Genomic DNA, 7669 nt, shown 5'->3' on the forward strand with positions numbered 1-7669 from the left:
TCAATAGCTGTTGCGAAGAAAGTTTGTTTATATTACGACACTGTTTATTTTGCGAATTGTTTAAGGCAGCTAGGGCCTAAGCTAAGTCTTTTTCGAAACACGACGAATTGGCAATTGGCGGGGCAGACAGCCGAAATGCAGCGCCCAAGCTTAACGTAGGTAGCTAACAACAACAAACAAGGAATGAGCGCCGTACAGATAAATGCGTGCGAGAACAGCGGTTTGCACTATGGGCATCGCAACTGTTACCACTGACTAATTTGGCTTATAATATTAAAGAATATGAGCTTAGTCTACTGCACAGTTTTGGCGGCTGCATGACCCAACAATTATTATTGATCAATTGGCACCATGTGAAAAATTCTTGTTTTGCATTGCCTTACATTGTTATTATTTAAATATAGCTTAGAAATAGTAATAGCCGAATCATAATATCACAAAATAAATTTTAAAAATGACTTTATAGTAGAATAATAGTCATTAGAGTATTCAGCGTGCGGCGTGTGAAAAATTAATAAAGCAATGATTGTTGAGTGCTTGTGTCCGCACTTCGTGCCTCCAGATATGACTTTCGCAACAAACCTTCTTTCACATTTTTATTATTTTATATATTTTTATTACTTAAATTTTTAATACTTCGGAAAACTAAAGGTACCTGTTGGGTCATGCAGCCGCCAAAACTGTGCAGTAGACTAATCTCATATTCTTTAATATTATAAGCCAAATTAGTCAGTGGTAGCAGTTGCGATGCCCATAGTGCAAACCGCTGCTCTCGCACGCATTTATCTGTACGGCGCTCATTCCTTGTTTATTGTTGTTAGCTACCTACGTTTAGCTTGGGCGCTGCATTTCGGCTGCCTGCCCCGCCTGTTGCCAATTCTTCGTGTTTCGGAAAAGACCAAACTTACGCCTTCAATTATCGCTATCGTAAAGGAATAACTATTCGCAAAATAAAAACTGTCGTTATAAAAGCAAACTTTCTTCGGTTTTTTATTATTCGCAACAGCTATTGAAAAAGCTCAATAGCTAAACATTGGTTACCCCGACGTGATAGTGTTAATTTGCATGCATTAATTAATGCACTTATCCCGTTTATAAATAAATATAAATACATTAAATCGCAATCGGTTGGACAAGTGAGTGGAGATTTCGGTGATAGTGCATTGCATATATACATACATTGCTACATATATCGTTACGTGCATTGACCCCGCTTGCATTTTCGGCATCTATTTTGTGCTCATCTTCCCGCTGAACCGAATTAAAGGCAATTTGTTGCTATGCCCGCTGAAGGTGACAAAAAGGTGACCTTTTTAAAGCGCAAAGCCAATGCGCTGTTCAGCAGGTTGCAGAGGCTACAAACGTCGCTGTCTAATGAGACGCTAAGCGGATACCACGAACCCACTCTTACGGTGAGGCTGGAGCAGATTGATGAGCTGCAAAGTGCCTTCAATGTTCTGCATACAGAACTGGAGGAATTGGACTTCGACGAAATTGGCAGTGAAATGAGCGAGTCTTTCGATGAATTCATCGTAGAATTCAAGGCAAGTGTGCGCGCGGAAATAGCCAAACGCAATGTGCATTTCGCGCCGCACTCAACGCTTGCGGAAGGTGTTGTGCCCCACCAGTGTAGTGGTCCTCAAACGCAGCCGCGGCCGAGGCCGATGCCGTTGCCGCCTGTGCAGCTGCCAACGTTTGGCGGAGGCTACGCAAACTGGGCTGATTTTTACTCCGTGTTCACGAGTATAATCGACAGCTATCCGGACCTCTCCAACATTGAGAAATTTCAACATCTGCGGTCATGTTTGAGGATCATTGGATCATTGGAGATTTCAAACAGCAATTACGAAGCGGCTTTAGAGTTGCTTCAAAAAAGGTTTGATAATCGGCGACTCGTTTTTCAGGCGCACATCACCGAGATTCTGGGTTTAAGGGTAGTACGGAATGGTTCAGTGGCATCGCTTCGGGAATTGTCGGACAAATTTAACGCTCACATTCGTGCGTTGAAGGGTTTGGGCACCACTGAGCAAATCGCTGGCTGCATCATAGTGCAAGTGCTGCTGCAAAAGCTGGACGCGGCGAGCCAAGCTAAGTGGGAGGAGCGCTTGGAGGATCCGGTCTTTGCCAACCTTATTCCGTCGTGGGAATCGATGGCTGCATTCCTGGAACAGCGATGTAGGACTTTGGAGGCCGTTAATTGCGCCATGGCAACCTATGCGCCAGGCGTTCAGGTGGGCAGAAATCGTTCGACGCTAGTTGCTACCACCCAAAATTCTCTTGGTTGCATTCTTTGCCATAGTGCAGAGCATGCCATATATTATTGCCCGCAATTTAGAGACTTAGCGCCAGTAGATCGTCTGCGCGAGGCAAAGAGACTAGCACTATGCCTGAATTGCCTAAAGGCAGGTCATCAGCTACGGCAATGCAGCTCGAGCCGCTGCCGCACCTGTGGAATCAGGCATCATACGCTGCTCCATCTAGATGGTCGGCCTTCCTCGCAGCCACGTGTTCCGGTGTCTTCAAGCTCCCACACTGAGCCTTCTGCCCCGCTTTCGAATTCTTCTACTCTAATTGCCCAGGATCTCGGTAGTGACCTTGTGCTGCTAGCCACTGCAACCGTTCTAGTGCAGAATCGATCGGGACTGTTCGTTCCCTGCAGGGCCTTGTTAGATTCTGGCTCTCAACTGCACTTGGTCACCTCTCGGTTTGCAAATCAACTGCAACTTAAGAGGTCGAGGTCGTCCGGCTCCGTCACTGGAATCGGGGATTCCAATTTCGCGACTGATGGATTCTCGGTAGGAATTGCGATTCGGTCTGTCACTTCGGACTTCTCAACGAGCATAACAGCAGTTATCGCTCCCAATATCACGGATCGCCAGCCAAGTTCTAATGTGGACATTGGGGACTGGAAGATTCCAGAAAACCTGCAGCTCGCCGACCCGGAATTTCATAAAGCTCAGCGTGTTGACATGTTAATAGGAGCTAGCCTGTTTTATGAGCTGCTGTGCGTAGGTCAGATAAAGTTGTTGCCAGGACTGCCCCTGCTTCAAAAAACTCGCCTGGGCTGGGTTGTGTCTGGAGGCTGCGCGCGCCCTTGCGGTAGCGCCTTAATAGCTTCACGCGTTCCTTCTTCAGCCAGCAAGGAAAACATAGTTGTGGCAAATAGGGTTGCTGCCATTCAGGAGCTGACAGATGTCACGGCTTGGCGTTATGTTCCAACAGCGTTAAATCCTGCTGACATCTTATCCAGAGGATCCCTGCCGTCTGAGATTAGCGAATCGTCACTCTGGTCGCATGGACCCGCCTATCTTACGGAGCCTGAAAGAGATTGGCCAACAGCAGTTTGTCCTTACAAACCGGTGCTTGAGCTTCGTCGAAGTGTGTTCATCGTAAAGTCGCCGTACGTGGATGTAATTGCTAGCTCCAAATTGCAAATTCTTACCCCTCACTGCAACGAGTATTTGCATGCATTTACAAATTTTGTAATGGAATTTGTCATCCTGGGCTCACCGTCGCACACATTCAAGAGGGTACTCATATGATGCTGCGGTTGGTGCGGCGCGCGCATTTATGGGAGGACCTGCAGTCCCTAAAAACGCTGGGAAGAGTTTCCTCGTCTAGTCCCATATCATCGCTCTCGCCGTTCCTGGATCAATTTGGACTTCTTAGAGTAGACCGTCGCATCCGGAATTCGTCATTGGACTTTGATGGCCGCCACCCGAAAATCTTTCCAAGGTCCCATCCGGTGACTCTAGCAATTATCTCGCATTACCATGAAAGCAATATTCATGCCGGACCTCGAGCTCTTCTGGGTGCAATTCGATCCCAATATTGGCCTATTGGGGGGAGGAAGACGGTTACCAAGGCCGTGAACAGGTGCATCAGATGTTTTCGGAGTAAGCCACGGCTGATAGAGCACATAATGGCAGACCTTCCCAAGGAGCGCTTGGAAGGATCTCACGCTTTGAGATGGCCTTTGGCGAGAGTCATGCAGTTGATTCCTGGCAGAGACGGCGTCGCTCGAGTTGCAGAATTGAGAACCGCGTCTGGAGTAATAGGGCGGGCAGTGGACAAGCTGTGTCTGCTTCCCCTTGAGGACTCTGTTGGAAGCCAAGCTTCCAATGGGGGGAGGATGTTGGGTCATGCAGCCGCCAAAACTGTGCAGTAGACTAAGCTCATATTCTTTAATATTATAAGCCAAATTAGGCAGTGGTAGCAGTTGCGATTCCCATAGTGCAAACCGCTGCTCTCGCACGCATTTATCTGTACGGCGCTCATTCCTTGTTTGTTGTTGTTAGCTACCTACGTTTAGCTTGGGCGCTGCATTTCGGCTGCCTGCCCCGCCTGTTGCCAATTCTTCGTGTTTCGGAAAAGACCAAACTTACGCCTTCAATTATCGCTATCGTAAAGGAATAACTATTCGCAAAATAAAAACTGTCGTTATAAAAGCAAACTTTCTTCGGTTTTTTATTATTCGCAACAGCTATTGAAAAAGCTCAATAGCTAAACAATAATATAGATTTAAAGTCTAAGAACTTCTAAGGTGAAGGGCATATTTTGTCAAATTACAATGCATGAGCATACGTACAGTTGTTTGCTATCACTGTATGCGTAGAAAAGAGCTGTTTGCTGTAGCGCTCTCCGCTCTTTCTCTCTTGAACAAAAACTCGAGAGAGCCTGGTGCCACCTCTAGAGCCGCGGCCAAAAAATCGCGTGCCAAAAAATCGTATGGCGTTACGCATCTTGTTATTCTAGTGTCTATGGCCAAACCAATGTATGGCCGTTACGCATCTTGTTATTCTAGTGTCTTTGGCTGGACGGAGCAATGTTCGGGACCAGCTTCTCGCACAACTTCTTCGCGCAGCGGCCGAACTTGAGACCCCAGCCGCCCCTGGACGTCGCCCGGTAAGTAATTCTCCGAATTTAGTCCTTGTTCTTTTCTACACAAGGCGCTTGCATTTGCAGTCTATTTGGCTTCCGGTTTTTACGAGACGGCCTTGATGAAGCTCGAATCGCCCGAGTCCTCGCCCAAGAATATCGGATCCTCGGTCAACAAGTCCCAATGAATGATCTGAATGTTTAACTCCACACGAGGGAAAGCAGAAATGTTTGTCCTATATATCAGTCAGCTTGTACTCACGCTAACAGACAAACCTAAGCCTTTTCTATTGACGACGCGGACTGCGGCGCATGTTTTTCCTTCCCTTCACAAAATGTTATGCGTGCACCAAAGTTGACGGGCCAGGCTGGCCAATGCTTGCTGCATACCGGCATCTCCGCAGCAACAACGTTACCAGCACCACTGAAAGCAGAAACAGGATTACTATAGGCAATGCACAGGAACAGTAAGCACAATTATTACAATAAGAAATAACACGCGAGTTTTCTGCTTCGTTTCCGCTTGGGAGAGGAGAGACCATTTTCCCTAAATGCCATCACTGACAAACGCGAGTAACTGGCGGGAAAAATACTATAATCCCAAAAATCATAACTTGAACAATTCTAGTATTTTTGCATTCTAAAATTTGGACTCTGCCTTGCAGAGTCGGCATGTGAACATCAACAAAGTACAGTGGATAAGGTGCGATAAATTTGCATTCTCTGCCCATTGGGCCCGTCACCACGTTGCAGCCGCACAAGGGACGCAACAAGCAACGTACTTATTAGAAAAAAATAAATAGACCGGATTAGTAACTGTAAAATGGATACGAACAAGGAAACTTCTATCTCTCAGCTTAGAAATAAACCGATTGATTATGAAGAAATGCGACAAGTAGCTGGTAAGTCTCCACTGGATATCAGGATGGAGTTATTGAATCAACGCTTTTCATGCACTGAATCTGTTAACCTAAGCACAATAACTACGACGATAACATTTACAAGTGCTACTTGCAATACTACATCTACAACAACTGCAGCAATCAGTAGGCCGAGCTCCAGAGAAAAAGCTGCTACTAGATTGTCTGATGCGCAAAAACTTCTGACGAAAGAGAGGAAGAGGAAGACCAATTTAACACCCAACCATAGCTCTAAACGAGCTGTCAGAGACGTGAAGCTGGAGCCATATCCAGCCACAAATAGTAATTCAAACTTAAACAATAGGTTTGCCATGCTAGACATGGAATTGGACGAAACCAGTGATGGCATAGAAACTCCACAAGTTTGTCATGATGCCGCATCCACCTCGTGTGCATCGGCTGCTCCGAATATTCCTAATGATGACTGTGTACCAAATGTGACATCCAATAGCCCACAACAGTATACTGATAAGCAGAATTCTTATAAACAATCAAAACCACCGCAAATAGTACTGAGCCTTAACAACCTTAATGATCTCTTTGAGCTCATTACGGAGGTCACTAGCCTAGATAATTTAACAGTTAAAGTCAATCAAGGGGAAACAGTGAGAATATTACCCAAAGACGCTGATACTTATAGAGCCATTGTTAATCTTTTGGATAATTCGGGAATTGAATTCCATACGTACCAAATGAAGGAGGAGAAGTCTCACAGAATAGTTGTTAAGGGACTCCACCATAGCAGCCTAACCTACGAAATTATCGACAACTTTAAAACATATGGCTTTGATGTTCTAAAAGTACATAACCCAAGATCCAGGAGAAATAGAGAAGAAAAACTTAATATATTCTTCATTAATATAAAGATCTGTGCAAAAATTAATGACATATACGATATTAACACAATATGCCGACAGAAAGTGCGGATAGAAAGAATGCGTAAATCATCTGAAATTGCTCAATGCATACGTTGTCAGGAATTCGGCCACACAGCTAAATACTGTCGTCGTCATCCCAACTGTGCTCGATGTGGTGAAAATCACTTAACCAAGCTATGCGTACTTCCCAATGATCAACAGCCTATCTGTATACACTGTGGAGGAAATCAAACGGCAAGTTACAAAGGTTGCCAGTTTTACCAGGAGTATCTTCGACGATCAATGGGCACTGTAAAGAAGCAACAACCTAAGCAAGCCAGGTTAGATAAAAGTGCAACAAACCAGCAACAACCCCAGCAGAAACAGCAGCATGCAATAGCTAGCACTCCCAAAGATCATACTGTGAGCTTGTCCTACGCAGATATTGCAAGAAATTGCAATACAACAGCCCAGCCTCGTCTACATAATGTACAATTAAAGGGAACTAATATTAAGCAGCAACACCCGCTTGACGTTCAGTCAATATTGGCACAGCAACAGCAACAACGTGGCTACAGCAGCAGCAACAGGAGCAACAACAACAAAACAAGCTGAATAGTCAACGACTCGAACGTCTGGAAAAAATGGTTTTTAAATGGCCCATATGCCGAAGCAACGGACTGGGGATACATCGGCTCCCCAACTCCATAGTAACGCTTTACCATCGCAATGAACTCTCTGAAGATTCTTATCTGGAATGTAAATGGTATTTCAGGTAAAGCCAGAGAAGTCGAACTCTTCGCACACTACAACTGCATTGACATTCTTTTCCTAAACGAGATCAGACTCAACAGAGGGAACACTGTTAAGATATATGGGTATAGCTTTTATCCCGCATACAAACCTTCAAGCCATAATCACGGAATGGGAGGAGCAGCAGTACTGGTGAGAAGCTCTCTTCTTCATTTCCCGCAAAGAGTTATTGAAACGAGAACTATTCAGATGTCTTCAGTC

This window comes from Drosophila mauritiana, unplaced genomic scaffold, assembly GCF_004382145.1.
Source record: "Drosophila mauritiana strain mau12 unplaced genomic scaffold, ASM438214v1 Y_147, whole genome shotgun sequence".
Classification (NCBI taxonomy): domain Eukaryota; kingdom Metazoa; phylum Arthropoda; class Insecta; order Diptera; family Drosophilidae; genus Drosophila; species Drosophila mauritiana.